The sequence below is a fragment of the Lepisosteus oculatus genome, chromosome 3 (genome assembly GCF_040954835.1).
Source record: "Lepisosteus oculatus isolate fLepOcu1 chromosome 3, fLepOcu1.hap2, whole genome shotgun sequence".
NCBI classification, from domain to species: Eukaryota; Metazoa; Chordata; class Actinopteri; order Semionotiformes; family Lepisosteidae; genus Lepisosteus; species Lepisosteus oculatus.
In genome coordinates, this window is record NC_090698.1 from 50,257,769 (window position 1) to 50,273,475 (window position 15,707).

A 15,707-nucleotide genomic window follows, 5' to 3' on the forward strand; every position below is an offset into this window, starting at 1 on the left:
AACCTCTACAGATCTGCAATTCATCTCAGAGTATCTTGTCATAAAGAATAAAACAAATATATTGTTATTAACCACATACATTTAATTTATCAGCTATTGGAGTCAACCTGAGAATTAAATGTCTAACGCAACATGAATCCAGTAATATATTATTTCTCATTTATACTGTATCTGGAATTATCTGCTATGAAAATTATTATTTCAACAGCTGACCTTGACATCCTCTGCAACTGGCAATTTAATAGAATAATAAAAATATACTGTTTTAACTTTAGTGCTTAAGACAGTATTAGTTTTAATCCTTAGTAGCCATTTTCAAAGTTCAAATAAAAAGAACATTAATAAAACTATACTCTAGAAAGAAATTATTTCTCTCATTTTTATATCTCCTTATTGCATATATAACTATTTGCAATTGATTGTGGTGCATGTAATTAGCGCTTGACATTATCTTGCATGTGAAATAACTGCCCTTTTTTGCATAATACCTTCCTTTTAGACTTCTGTCCTGTTTTAAAATCTTTGCATTGAAGGATAGAGAGGCCAGGCTTTACTATCTTTTATCAGACAGAATACCACATAAAAGAAATCTATGTGAAATCTTAAAAAAAATTTCCAAGCACGCACAAGCATGTAGCTTGTGACAGCTTTGGAATAATTCACATCTCAAATTTTGTCATCATTTACAAAGTCTTATTGAAATACTTTTTTTTTCAAAAAGCATTTTGAAAGACTTTATTGAATCTTTGAGCTGTGATAGGAAGTGGTATGATTTGCACACCTTTGCTGGCACTGTCTGTAGCATACTACAGGATGCTTACATGAAACATCAGGCTGTTCTACGGTTGTAATGAACTAGTAAAATAAATTTGAAGATGTGGCTTAATCCTGACAGGGATGCCCACGTTTGACCAAATTCAAGATTAATCCCTAATGGGAAGACAAGATTAAATGTTCCAGTTTACAGTCTGCCAAAATCATAACTCAGACAAGCTTTTGAAATTCAAATATCACTCAACTGAGAACACAATACAAATTAAACCACTAATGCAACTCTCAAAATCCACAAAAACAAATTTAAAAAATATTTGTCAAAATATTGTAATAGGTTAGAAAATGTAAACATTCAACTAAACAATGCAGTTTATGCTGAATTTTATAGCAGAAGCAAAAATTTCCAAAACATCTCTCATTAAGGCACGTTATTCAATAAACCAAAAGAGAAATATGCATGTTATTTATAGTATGATAAGTTCAATGACAAAAAAAATTAAACTATAAAAACAAAGAGCTATTATGAGTATTGAAAGCATACAGTGACTTTCCACAAGGAAAAAATGCTTATAGAATTCTGAATTCAATAGGAGAATCACTGGTTTAATTAAGTACATTCACAGTAGTATTATTATATAAAAAAGGATGAGTAAGTGTTTTTCATTTGTTTAGTTTGTGCAAATTGAAATAATCATCCTAAATGTCTTTACTACCAGTCCTATATATTGCCTAAAATTGACATTTTATTACAGGAAATTGTCCATACAAATCATTCAAAGACTTTTGTACAATTGTCTTCTGTACAAGGTCTTCCTTTAGATGACCATTTCAACTTGGAGATTCTGTCATTTAGAATTTATAGTTGCATTGCACTGTTTACCAGTTTCACACAACACAATGCTTATGTTTTTAGTACTTATTGACACTGTGACTGTGGGACCCCTGTCTTCACAAAAAGCTTTTCAAAAGAAGCATTGATTTTTTTTCTCCATAAATTTACAGGGAGATAAAAGTCTATGGCTCAACATTTTTTGGGGACAGATTTATATATCTTACTAAAGTGGTAATTGTTGAAGCAGTTTTCTTACCAAGGCAAAATAAACATTGATGTCTGAATGCAGCTGAAGTAAATCTGGCAATATTGGAAGGCAAATTTATAAATAAATCTTGCCTAGTGTTACAGAAGATTGAGTTGTCAAAGAGAGCCATTTCATACCAATTCTAACAGTACCCTACTGTATATAACCAGCAAACCTACCACACAGTTTGTAATTAATTGGATACTTAAAGTAATCACCTACCACATTGTTGCAGCATTAAGCGATGGTTTTGTCCAACAAAGACCACAGATTGAGGCTGAGTTTGTAATTCAACTACAGAAAGGAAGAAACTGTGACAAATACCACCCTTAAGGTGACTATAGGAATCTGAATGTTTTAAAAACATATGATAGCAACACTGGACATTGTAAGAGGATTTATTTTCATAATAATCCTTACATTTACAGTATATAACACTTTTCTGGTAATGGGGGCTCCCCTCTATTACCAATGTGTAGCCCCCACCTGCATGATGCGCCAATTCGCTTACCACACATCAGCCATCCGTGGCGAGGAGAACAGAGTGATGAAACCAATTCATACAGTAGGTAATCTAAGTAATTAATTGATTATTACCCAGTGTGTCTATTTACAAATAATAGAAGCTTTCAAAAGCCTCTAGTGGCAAATCACTTAAAATGTCCCCTCAAAGCCTACCACAAAACTGTATACTGTATAGTAAGATGCAAAACAGTAAAATTCAGGGCATCTGTGTCATAACAGTTAAATTTTCATCTCAAATTACAGTACATGAGTAACACTAGGTATGTGCGTTGTCTTGCTGGATATTGTGTCATGATAAACCTGTTTGAAGGGCAGCCAGTGAGGTCTCAGGACTGGATCAATGTAGTGCCTTGCAGTCAGGTTGCCATCAATAACATGGTGAAGCCTGTTGTTTCTTTAAGGTCTTGCCAGGTTAGAGACTGCTGGCTGTGAGTACTCCAGATGGCAAACAACAGTGTGCTGACTTAGTCCAGGCTCCAACATACTGATAGCATGAAGGCTTTGTCCTCATTATAAGCAGTACACATCAGTTCCTTTCTGTGTTTTACTTTCTTGATTTGAGTAAGCTGGATCAGGAGATTTTGTGCTTATGCAAGAGTAAAAGGTATTTAAGTTTATCCTGATGAGTCATGAATGATTGCTTAAAATGACAAAGAAAGCATTTATTCAATATCTAAAATCTGTATATCTAAATATCCAGTATTCAAAACAGATTTTTAGGAAATACATGCAAAAATTATGTACATAATTTATATAGAATATAATTCTAAAGCGATGCTCAAATGCTTTTGACTCCACAGTAATTTTTCTTCAGTATTCCATTTTCAGAAAAGCAATTGTAAAAGATTAGAGAGAAAAGTCTAGCAAGATAACCAAAAAAGAGAAAAGAAATGAATATGAAATGTTCATTTCAACCTAATATTCATTAGTCTAAGAAAATGAGTTTGTTATACTTTTAGAAAAAGTGTAACCTATTTTGCACAGGGCCACAAGCCTCTGAGATTCAGACTGTTGATTTGCTGGTTCCTCTTGTGTTGAATATGTGTGTTATTTTTGGTTTTTGCCATTTTAAAACATAATTCCTGCATTATTCAGTACATTTGAACTAACTTCATACTGTAGGTGTCAACCTTTCACTGCAGCTCATTAAATAGACATTCACTTGTCATCATGACAAAAGCTTTTTATGTCAAATGCTTTTTTATATATTAAACCTTTTATTCTGCTGTAAAAATTGAATAAGAAGTTCTTAAAATAGAAGAACAGAGCACTGAAGCAATGAAAAAAATATAATGACAAGGAAAATTTACTTTTTTGCCTTTTTATCTAAATTATAAGAATTATTGCCCCAATGCTATAAACATGACTCAAAAATGATTTTATGAAATCTGTTTTGATGTCAGCCATGAGGACTAATCCTGCTGAATCTAGTCTCTGCAGTTACAAAGTAATTAGCAATTTTGAATCAATTATCCCATAGCTTTAATTTCCACTTTTAGTGAAACAGTCATCCCATTAAATTCTACTGTACAGCATATGTTAACAAATCAATAAACCAAATATGTTAGGCTCCTAATAGCTTTTATTTGGCTCTTACTGCATTTGCTGTCAATACATATTTAACTATGGTTATTCATTTTAATTTCCAGTTTTAGTAGTTTTAATGCATCAAAAGGTTTTTAGTAATTTATTAAGTAAATGCTTTACATTTATTTTGATATTTGAATCTCTGCACACGAATGTGGAATTCATTGAAATAATACAACAGTGTTGATATGTGATGCTCTGACATACTGTATCATACAGTGTCATATCTAGTTTATGTTATATACTGTATATATTTGAATGGTTAATAGCAGACTTTACAAAAAGATGGTGGAGATGCTAGTCACTCTTTCTTTTACCCTTTTTAAGGTAATGCCACTGCTAAAGTGAATCTCTCAGAAACACCATTCAACTCCCAATTACCAGTTCCATACATGCTTAAGAAGTTCAGTGCCTGTCAAATAATAAGTGCTAAGTTGCCATATTTAAGTGAATTCTCTCTTCCAATACACCTTTACAGTGCTGTGATTTGTGAAAAGCCAGATCTTGGAGAGACAAACATGTTATTCCATATGTTCATACACTGTATATGCACGTTATTTCAATAAGTAGTAACAAAACATTGATTAGGATTGCAGGCATACCTATTATATAAACTTATAGTATGCAGTATATATTAAACTTGTACATAGTTCCTGTTAAGCTATTCATTTAAAAAACATACAGTTCAAAGCAGAAACTATTTTTCATTGTTTTTTTTTTCTATTATGTGGTGACATTTAAAACAACATCTGATTAACAGATAAAGCATCATTCCTGACTTTTAACATGTTTGTCATCGGCAAAACAACAGGTATTATGATGGCCGGGTGAGTTTTATTAATAATTGATTTGTGGTGTCGAAAATGTGTGCGCTGACCAGGGAAATCTGGGTTTGGCACTCTTTACAGGAATGATTATTTTCTTCTTTTTTATCAACAGTCACCTTTTAAAGTAAAAAAAAAGTTGAAGTTATATGTACCATCACTATTATTGTATAGTTAATATATATTATATATTATATTATATTGTAGCGTTTGCAGGTTCTTTACAGAACAAGGACGAGTGGAGACGCAATTAACAAACAAGCATTAGCTTTATTCGTTTACAACCACACTGTAACGATGCTCTGTAGAGGTGAAAAGGATCCGATGCAGATGCAGGAGTCGCAGGGAGGTAAGTAAACGTACCGAGCAAATCCAGGAGCTGAGCCGTAGTCCGAAAGCGAAGGTAAGTCGAGATCCGGTAAAGACACTGGTGGCGAACAATCCAAAACGTGAGACAGAATCGTAGTCGAAAAGAGAGCTACAGGGTCAAATCCAAAACAGGCAATGATAGCAAACAATCCAAAGGGCGAGACGAGATCCGAAGTCCGAAGGCAAAAGGTGCAGGCAGAATTCCAGGAAGGCAAAAGAGGGGTGAGAACGCTAGGCTGAGCCACAAGTAGAGAACTCAATACCGAGCAACGGGAATCAGGTACGAATGGTATAAATAACCCGGCGTGCCGCACGGTAGAGCAATTGCAGGTGTGTTAACTCGTGCGGCGGCGCTTGTTAGAAGTAATCCGCTGCTGGTGCTGATTGGCTCGCTTACGTGTTGATCTCCGCTGGCTGGTGGTCGTGACAGTACCCCCCCCTTCACGGGCGGCTCCCGACGCCCGAGACGGCCGATTAGGATAGTCCCTGTGAAAGTCACTGATTAGTGTAGGGTCCAAAATATCCTTCTCTGGAACCCAAGATCTCTCCTCGGCACCAAAACCTTCCCAGTCGACTAAATACTGCAGGGTACCGCGGTTCCATCTGGAGTCAATGATCTCATTCTTGGCCCAGGAGATGTGGGGATCATGCTTTTTGAGCCAGGGAAGGCCCAGGATCACAGGGTAAGCAGGGGAGTCCAGGAGAAGGAGTGAAATGTCCTCCACGTGAGTGGCACCAACAGTAAGGGATAGGGGAATGGTCTGCCAGGAAATACGTCCAGGAGCGATCGGTGACCCATCCAACGTTTGAATGCAGATAGGGGGTGAAAGCGGAGCAAGAGGAATATCCCACTTCTTAGCAAAAGAGGCATCCATAAAATTCCCAGCTGCCCCTGAATCCACCAAAACCGAAAGGGGAAGGTGCGTGTCCATCCAGGAAATATCAGCTGGGAATAAAGGCCCTGAAGAGGATTGTGAAAAAACAGCACTACTGACACTAACAGTAGGCAGTGGGGGAGCTCGAGGTGGATGTGGGGATCTCAAAGGACAAGTAGCGAGCAGGTGACCCGACGCAGAGCAGTACAGACACAGCCCCTCCTGACGGCGCCTTTCCTTTTCCTCCAAGGACAGGGGTGCATGTGGTAGGGTGGGCGCCACGAGGGGAGGACCCATGGGGCGCACAGGTCTGCTTCCTGGGTGTCTCTCCGCTCTCCGCAGCCGAATGCGAGTGTCCAATTCAACTACCGCAGCGATAGCCGCCTCTAGAGACCAGGTTGGTAAGGACATGAGCACCAGGTGGTCCTTTAGATCCTCCGAGAGACCCTTAGCGAAGAGGCAAACCAAAGCTTCCGGGTTCCAGGCAGACTCCGTGGCGAGGGCTTGGAATTCAGCCACATAATCTTGCAGTGGAATGTCGCCCTGGCGAAAAGAGGAAAGCCGAAGGCAAGTCAAATCCGGGTTGTTTTGAGAAAAACGCGCCTGGAGACGGTCAGCAAAAAGCTGAAAGTCAGAGAACAGCTGATCTCCTCTAGCAAGCAATACTGCAGCCCAATCCAATGCTTTGCCTGTGAGCAAGGAAAGTGCGAATCCGATCCTCTGTCGAGAAGTAGAAAAACGCTCAGGCTGCAGCTGAAAAGCCAGGGAGCACTGGGCAATAAAGCCCCTGCAGCCTGCAGGATTGCCGTCATACTTCTCCGGGAGCACAAATGGTAAAGTTGAGGGAGTGGTGGGCGGGGCCGCGGTGGTTGGAGCAGGTGTTTGTAAAAAAGGCGTTGTAGGAATCGGTGCGGGAGCCGGCGAAACAGCAGAAGAAAAAAGCCAGGCGACTTGGTTAGTGAGCAGTTGGAGAGAAGATTGAAGCTGGGCGATGGTCTGGGATTGCTGCGGGAGAAGGGAACGAAGGGTCTGTGCGTCTGCGGGATCCATAATCTGGCTCGGTATTCTGTAACGATGCTCTGTAGAGGTGAAAAGGATCCGATGCAGATGCAGGAGTCGCAGGGAGGTAAGTAAACGTACCGAGCAAATCCAGGAGCTGAGCCGTAGTCCGAAAGCGAAGGTAAGTCGAGATCCGGTAAAGACACTGGTGGCGAACAATCCAAAACGTGAGACAGAATCGTAGTCGAAAAGAGAGCTACAGGGTCAAATCCAAAACAGGCAATGATAGCAAACAATCCAAAGGGCGAGACGAGATCCGAAGTCTGAAGGCAAAAGGTGCAGGCAGAATTCCAGGAAGGCAAAAGAGGGGTGAGAACGCTAGGCTGAGCCACAAGTAGAGAACTCAATACCGAGCAACGGGAATCAGGTACGAATGGTATAAATAACCCGGCGTGCCGCACGGTAGAGCAATTGCAGGTGTGTTAACTCGTGCGGCGGCGCTTGTTAGAAGTAATCCGCTGCTGGTGCTGATTGGCTCGCTTACGTGTTGATCTCCGCTGGCTGGTGGTCGTGACACACACAAAACCAAACACAGGATCTACACACACATGAGGAGACTGACGGAACACGTACACATAGTTAGGGTGGTAATTACCTAACAACACACTACACTTTTACAGGACTACACAGGGCACTAGAATCACTAGGACATTATTTACACAGGTAGGGTCAGCCGCTGGTCATCGTGCTGACCCTCAGACTCTCCCCGGCTACCACTCCCAGCATGCCCAACGGTACTACGAGCGCCTAGGGGCGCTTCCTCCTCACCACCAGGCGAGGGCGTTACACTGTCCCCACCTGAAGCGTCTGGCATCTCGCCCACATCGAACACCCCCCTCAGGCTGTACTCGTATTCGGCCAACTGCTGCGGAACCCTGCGTGAGCGGTCGCTGCGCCGCGGTGACGGCTGGCGATCCACGGACGCCCAACTATCGGCCGGCTCTGGCCCCGGCTGCTCCTCTGGAGCCTCCCCACACGGCTCCTCCTCCCGGGCCCGGTAGGGGGCCAGGCGGTCTCTGTGCAGGACCACCACTCTCCCCCGTGTTCGCAACCGGACACGGTAGCAGACCACCCCGCCCACCACCCCGAGTACCTCAGCGGGCCCCTCCCACGACGGCGCCAGCTTAGGGCTGAGGCCTTTGCGGCGGCGCGGGTTGTACACCCAAACCGAGTCCCCGGGCTGGAAGGCAGCCCCCCTGCAGCGCAGGTCGTAGTACCGCTTCTGCCGGACCCCAGCCTGTGTGAGGTGGGTCCGTGCAAAGCTGTGCACCCGCTGCATCCGCTGCCGCAGGTCCCACTCATAGTCTGGTCCAGCCGGTGGTGCCGACCCGTCTCCGGGCGGCAGGCCGAAGACCAGGTCCACCGGTGTTCGCATTTCCCGGCCCAGCATGAGCGAGGCCGGGGTGCACCCGGTGGATTCCTGGACCGCGGTCCGATACACCCAGAGCGTAAGGGGGAGGTGGTGGTCCCAGTCCCGTTGGTGCCGGGACACCAGGGTGGCCAGCTGGGTGGCGAGCGTCCGATTAAACCGCTCTACCAACCCAGGATGCAGCGGGGTGGTCCGCGTCTTAGTAATCCCCAGGCGCTGGCACACTCTGGCGAAGACCTGGGACTCGAAGTTACGCCCCTGGTCACTGTGTAACTCCTCCGGCACCCCCAGTCTGGCAAACATCCCCTCCAGCAGTGCATCGGCCACCGTGGGGGCACTCTGGTCCGGGAGGGCGTAGGCCTCCGGCCACTTCATAAAGTAATCCATGGCCACCAAGACGTAGCGGTTCCCGGCCTCGGTGCGCGGAAACGGGCCCAAAACGTCCACTCCCACCCGCTCCATAGGAGCCCCCACCTGGTGTTGTTGGAGGGGGGCCCGAGAGCGCCACGCACACCGCACACGTTCGGCAGTACCGCTCCACGTCCCGGTGGCAAAGACCCCAATAAAAATGGCCTTGGAGACGGACTTCGGGTAAGGGCCGAGATCCTCTCGCGTAGGCCGTACTCCTGCTGCCCTCCAGCGGAGCACCGGCCCCATGTCAGGATCATCTGCCTGACGCGGCGCCAGGTCTGGCAGGCCCACCCCCAGCGGCCCCTCCCGGGCTGTGGCCGCGGTGCTCACCCCCGCCACGGTGCAGACAGCCTCCTCACGCTGCTCCCGCCGGGCGCAGTGATGGCAGTCCGCGGCCTCGCAAGGGCGCCGCGAGAGAGCGTCGACATTGAGATGGCGAGACCCCGCACGGTGCACGACAGTGAAGTCGTACTCCTGCAGGATCTCTATCCATCGCGCCATCTGCCCCTCTGGCTCCTTAAAGTGGAGCAGCCAGGTGAGGGACGCATGGTCGGTCCTCAACCGGAACCGGGTCCCGAACAGGTACGGCCTGAAGTGGTGGACCTCCTGCGCCAACACCGCACCCACCCCCGAGTCACTCGCGTCGGTGTCGAGAACATACGGCAACCGCGGGTCGGGGTAGGCCAGCACGGGGGCCCCCACCAGAGCTTCACGCAACCGGCCGAAGGCAGTCTCACAGCCCGAGTCCCAGTCAAAACGGCGGCCCTTGTCGGTGAGGCGGTGCAGCGGGGCAGCGATGCTGGCAAAGTCCCGGACGAACCTCCGATAGTACGAGGCCAACCCCAGAAAGCTGCGGAGCTCCGCGACGGTGCGTGGAGTCGGCCAGCCCCTCACTGCGGCGACCTTACCTGGGTTCGTAGCCACCCCTCGCAGTCCAACAACATGTCCCAGGAAGGTCACCTCCCGCCGCAGGAGCTCGCACTTGCGGGGGTTGAGCCTCAGGCCAGCACGGCGGATGCAGGCCACCACCGCCTGGAGGTTTGTCAAGGCCTGGTCGAAGCCCCGGGCATGAACCAGCAGATCGTCCAGGTACAGCACACACTGGTTCCGCGGGACAGATGCCAGCACCCTCTCCATCAGCCTCTCGAACGTCGCCGGGGTATTGCACAGGCCAAAAAGCATGACAGTAAACTGCACGAGGCCCTGGCCGATAGAAAAGGCCGTCTTCGGGCGAGCATCGGGAGCAAGCGGTACCTGCCAGTAGCCGCAGCGGAGGTCCAGGGAGCTGAACCAGGTCGACCCAGTGATGTAGTCTAGGGCGTAACCTATCCTCGGCAGGGGGTAGGAATCTTTCCGGGTGACCTCGTTCAGCTTGCGGTAGTTGACGCAGAACCTCCACGAGCCGTCTTTTTTTTTGACCAGTACAGCTGGCGCCGACCACGGGCTCGCAGAGGGCTCAATCACCCCCGCTGCGGCCATCTCCCGGATCTTTTCCTCGGCAGCAGTCCGCTTGGCGTGAATCATGCGTCCCGGTGGGATGCGGATGGGCCGAGCGTCACCGGTGTTGATCTCGTGTTGGACCAGGGCAGTGCGGGTGCAGACCTCATCTCTCGCCGCAAAGAGGTCTTCGTTCTGGGCGAGTAGCTCCTGGAGCCGCTGCCGCTGGTCCTGATTGAGGCCCTTGCAGCTCCGCTGGTAGAGATCCTCAACGGCGCGCCTCGCTTCCACGCAACGCTCGGCCCCCGCCGCCGCTGCCTTGTCTGGCCCCCCGGCTGACTCGGGAGCAGGATCCGGCACGCTCGCTCCCCGGCTCACAGGCCTGGTCTGCCCCGGCGACTGCCGCCGCCGCCGCCGCCGCCACTGCCTCTTTTTCTCCCGGCTCCAGCAAGCCCGCGTCTCTCGGCCTTCGCCGGGCCTGCCCTCCACCAGGTGAAGTCGCTCCCCCTGCCACACCAACTCCTGCCGGCTCAAGTCCAAACTGGCCCCCACTCGCTGCAGTACGTCCAGCCCCAGAATGCAGTCCTCCTGGATGGGTGCGAGGTAGCAGGGGTGGCGCACCGGCGCTGCACCTAGACGGAAGACAAGCACCTGTTTCCCCCGGACTGCAGCGAGCTGTCCCGTCACGGTCCTCAACTGCAGGCTGGAGGCCTCCCATCCTGGGGGGGTTGGTGCCCTCGGTGTCGGGGAGGATGCCCGGCCGGAGTAGGGTTACCGATGAACCGGTGTCGAGTAGGGCCAGGCAGGGTTGGTCCTGGATTTTGCAGTGGAGGTACAGGCCCCGGCTACAGCCGACTCGCCCCACGGTGGCGTGAGGGGCGCCAGACTTAACAGCGCTCTCCGGAGCGGGGGTTGAGGTGTTCGAGGGGCGGCCTTCCCCCTCGCTGGATCCCTCTGTCGCCGTCTCGGTTAGCTGGCAGGGCGCACTGCGTCTGCTGGTGCTTCCAGCCACCCCGAACACGGCCTCAGCCCGTGTAGCAAGGGCCAAGGCCTGCTCCAGTGATGCCGGCGCGGCCAGCTGCACGTGGCACCGCAGCTCCTCAGGTGAGAGGGCCTTGAGAAAGGCCTGGAGAGCCATCTCCCGCTGCGCCTCCCGGGGGAAAGTTGGGTATCCTCGGCGGGCGAGGAATGCGACATCAGCGGCAACCGGGCCCAGTCGCTCTCCTGGTTGGCGCCGCCGCAGGGCCAGCCTTTCCCGCATCAGTCCGGCGCCTCCTCCACACCGAAGCGCAGCTGGAGAGCCGCCGCCAGCGCCGTGAATTCGCCTCTGTCCTCCTCCGGGACGTCCAGGAGCACCTGGCAGGCCGCTCCTTCCAGCGCCGCTGCCAGGTGGCCGACCATCTCCGCCCGGCTCCAGCCATCCGTCCGGGCCGCGAGCTGGAACTGCGCCTCGTAGATTTCCCACGGCGCTTCCCCATTGTAGCGACCTGGTCTCACCCGCGCCGATGGGTGTGGGAATTGCTGATAGGCTCCGGCAGGGAGAGTATCCTCTATCTGGGGTGCTCCCTGACCAGGGGTAGCGGCCAGTCGCCCCAATTCTACCGGCGGAACCACTATTGAATAGCCCTGGTAAGGGCTGTGGCCACCTGTCGCACCCAGGAGTTGCTCAGGCTCCCTCTGTGCGCTGCCGATGGGTTTTGTTTCTTCCAGCGTCAGCCGGCGCTTAATAGAATCGGGTACTGTCTGCCACGAGTTGTCCATTCAGCCCGCTTCTGACATATGTAGCGTTTGCAGATTCTTTACAGAACAAGGATGAGTGGAGACGCGATTAACAAACAAGCATTAGCTTTATTCGTTTACAACCACACAAAACCAAACACAGGATCTACACACACATGAGGAGACTGACGGAACACGTACACATAGTTAGGGTGGTAATTACCTAACAACACACTACACTTTTACAGGACTACACAGGGCACTAGAATCACTAGGACATTATTTACACAGGTAGGGTCAGCCGCTGGTCATCGTGCTGACCCTCAGACTCTCCCCGGCTACCACTCCCAGCATGCCCAGCGGTACTACGAGCGCATAGGGGCGCTTCCTCCTCACCACCAGGCGAGGGCTTTACAATATATTATCATATATGCCAATGCATCAGAGGCTCATTGGTGACATTCCAGCTGAGCCAATGCTTTGACAGAGTGACACTGTGCTAATCCGGAGACTGGGAGACAAACATTTAAACCCAGTTGTGTCTGTACTCTTCTGAAGGTTTTCTTTTTCCTTTCATACATTTATTGCTACTTTAATGTAGCACAATAAAATGTCTAATTTTCAGAATGGAAAAGAATGGATGTCAAGATAGAAGACAAATGTGTGGCAAGTCTATCTTGCATCTCTTTCATGATTGTGCCTATTTTCTTGGGAGCCATACCCATCCTGTCACCTGTCTAACCTGACAATTCTTAATCTTCAAAAGCATTGACAAAGTTGACCAGTGGACATCTGTTTTGGACACATGTAATAACATGCTGTGCTCAAACTGAAGCCATGTTGATTGCAACAATGACATGACAAGAACCTGGTTAAAGGTACAAACCAGTAACCCCACAACAACGTCTTCAGAGTTAACAGTGATGTATGAATTGGAGGCCACAAATGCAAACTACTGTACATGAAAGTGCATTTAAAACTGATAAGAGTGGAGGGTGGAAAATCCCTCAAGGGCCCTTCCCTTGCTTGGAACTTAACTTATGTTCTAATATCAGCACAGCCATACTGAATATTCAAAAAAATAATCTCCAGCAATAGGAAAAGGGTAGGGTATATTTGACATGCTGGCGCTGTGTTCCTTTTGCATGGAAACAAACCGTTTCACTATGATTGTTTTTGGCTTTTTCTCTTTCCCTGTAACAGGCAGGAGAGTTATGTACTATCAGATGATCAGATGGTTACTAAAAATGTTCTAGGGGAAAACAAAGTCACATTTACTTTCCCATACTCAAAATAAAGAAAACAAGTAGTTTCAACATACGGTACTTTGGTTTCGGAAAATTTTACTTTTCACACTCCAAAATGCAACTAGAGTGTTCAATTGTATTCAGTACAATATTCAAATCAGTCCTGTCAGAATCTCACTAAAAACATTCAAGTAGATGTCTCCAGGGTTTGTGAAAATGAAATGAAATAGTGATTTCACATTGAGCTCAGAGGCAGGTGGAAATCTGAAAATTTGCATTTTTTCAAAAGCCAGACCAGATGGAATTTAAGACTTCATTACAGGTCCCTTCCAGTAACACACTGTCAGTTGTGTGTGCGCATACATTGGTTTCAAAACTATGGACAGACATTCAACATAAAAAATTGAATTTATTAGCACAAAAGGCTTAACAGAGCTTGTTCTATTACTTGAGCACACTCTGAATCATAAACACAATTATTTACTAAAGATAATGGCCTTCATCAAATTTAATTGCTCTTTATTTGGTGAAATGTCTTTAATTTCTAAGCAGCATGTACTGTACCATACCTTTATATTATTGAAATGCTGCTAAATAATGTTCTGTGTTTGGTAAACATTATATCATTATGTGCCAGGGGGTTATTAAGGATACCTACTGTATGTAAATTAGTGTACTAACACTGAACAGTCTGCTCACCACTCAATATCAAGTCTTTTTAGTCAGTTTTGGTCAGGTCTACACATGAGAAGTGCCACATACACTAAACCTAGCCCGCATTAATGAGAGATACAGGTGGGAAGAGATCTGTGTGAAAGATGCCCCAATATACAAAGAAATTACAAGACAAATGGTGAATGGCCAATATAGGAGATCAACAGTTTTATCACTGTTTAGGTGGGTGCAATCATTTGCAGGTAAAACTTCCATTGCTTCGGATCTTCTTGTTGGAACACAGTAGCTTATCAGATAATTGAGGTTTGAAGGTACACATTTGAAATTGAGAAAAAAAGTGTTTTTATATGTGGAAAGGTTGATTTCTTTATGCTTGGTCCACCAGGCAAGAGAAACATCTCTTTGTTGTATTGTGAAAAATGTGTTTGGTATAAGGTGAAAGGTTAATGCTGATTTCACATCAGGTTAGACAGCAGCTTTTTGTATTTTGTAAGCATGTTTATTTAATGATGTGAGTAGATCCAGGAAAGGATGACAGATATATTTGTAGGAAGGACAGAAAGATTGGGACAGGAGGAAAGAAGCCATGGGACGAAATATGAGCCGGCAGGTACAGGGAAAAATGGAAGAAGAAGGGAACCCAATAAATAATCCTTGTAGAACAACAACAATAGAGAGAGACAGAACCACATCACGAATCCTGCAAGAAGCTCTGGGAGAGGAATACTGTAGAACCAGGCAAGAACACATCCTGATATATCAGGAATGGAGGACGGTATGATCAACAATATCAGAAACTGCCGAGACGCCAAGTAGAATTGGAATAAAGGAAAGAGGATGGTTGCCCTGTGATGGACTGGTGTCCAAACCAGCCTTTCTGCGCCACTTGCTTTCAAGACTCCAGCTCACCCGCAGCCCTGAATTGGATTAAGCGATTAGAAGATGGATGAATGCAAAGAGAATTGAGTTGACAAGAACATGGGTTTTGTCTACCACAACGATACCAAACGTCAGATTAATGGCTGTTTCGGTTACAGGTTTTTAGCTCCTAAATTTAATCATACTGTATACTCAGTGACACAATGTCTGAGAATGCCAGTGTAGACATGACTAACAGTAGTATCATACAAATGTGAAAAATGTGTTTTTTTAAACTGCTGTTGCTGTTAATTCTTATTGGAAAACCCTTGAAAATCACCTCTAACCTCACAAGTACAGTAGATTTAAAGTGAATTTGATATATAGACTGAGATAAAGTGTTACTTTATTTTTAATTGAAAAGAACCCCAAAAAATAGTAGTTCATAAGCACAACACATATACTATATTCATAATTAGAACGTTTTCCTCGGACTTGATTCATGTATTTTACATGTGAAGCTATGTTGTGGAAGAATGCTGTATAGACTTTAAAGAAGCTTGGCGACAGGCTGTCATACAAAATAGGCAGGCAGTGAACATGTGTCACATTAAACATTCATTGAAAGTAATTAAAATTTCATAATGAGATTAAATCATATCTTTTCTGAGTAGTTTAAAATGCTACCAACTATTTTCTTTCACTTGCTCGTAAACATTTTACTTTATAGCCTTTCAGATAGAGTTCAGGATACTCAAATTAGAAGAACTTCCATTATTTTTTGTTTTAGTTTAACATGCTTAAATTATTTAGAGCTTCTTAAAATGATTAATGTTTAAAGTGGCACTTTCCAGTACACACTTCCCCAAGAAGAACTGCATTGAATGCACGATGTGCAG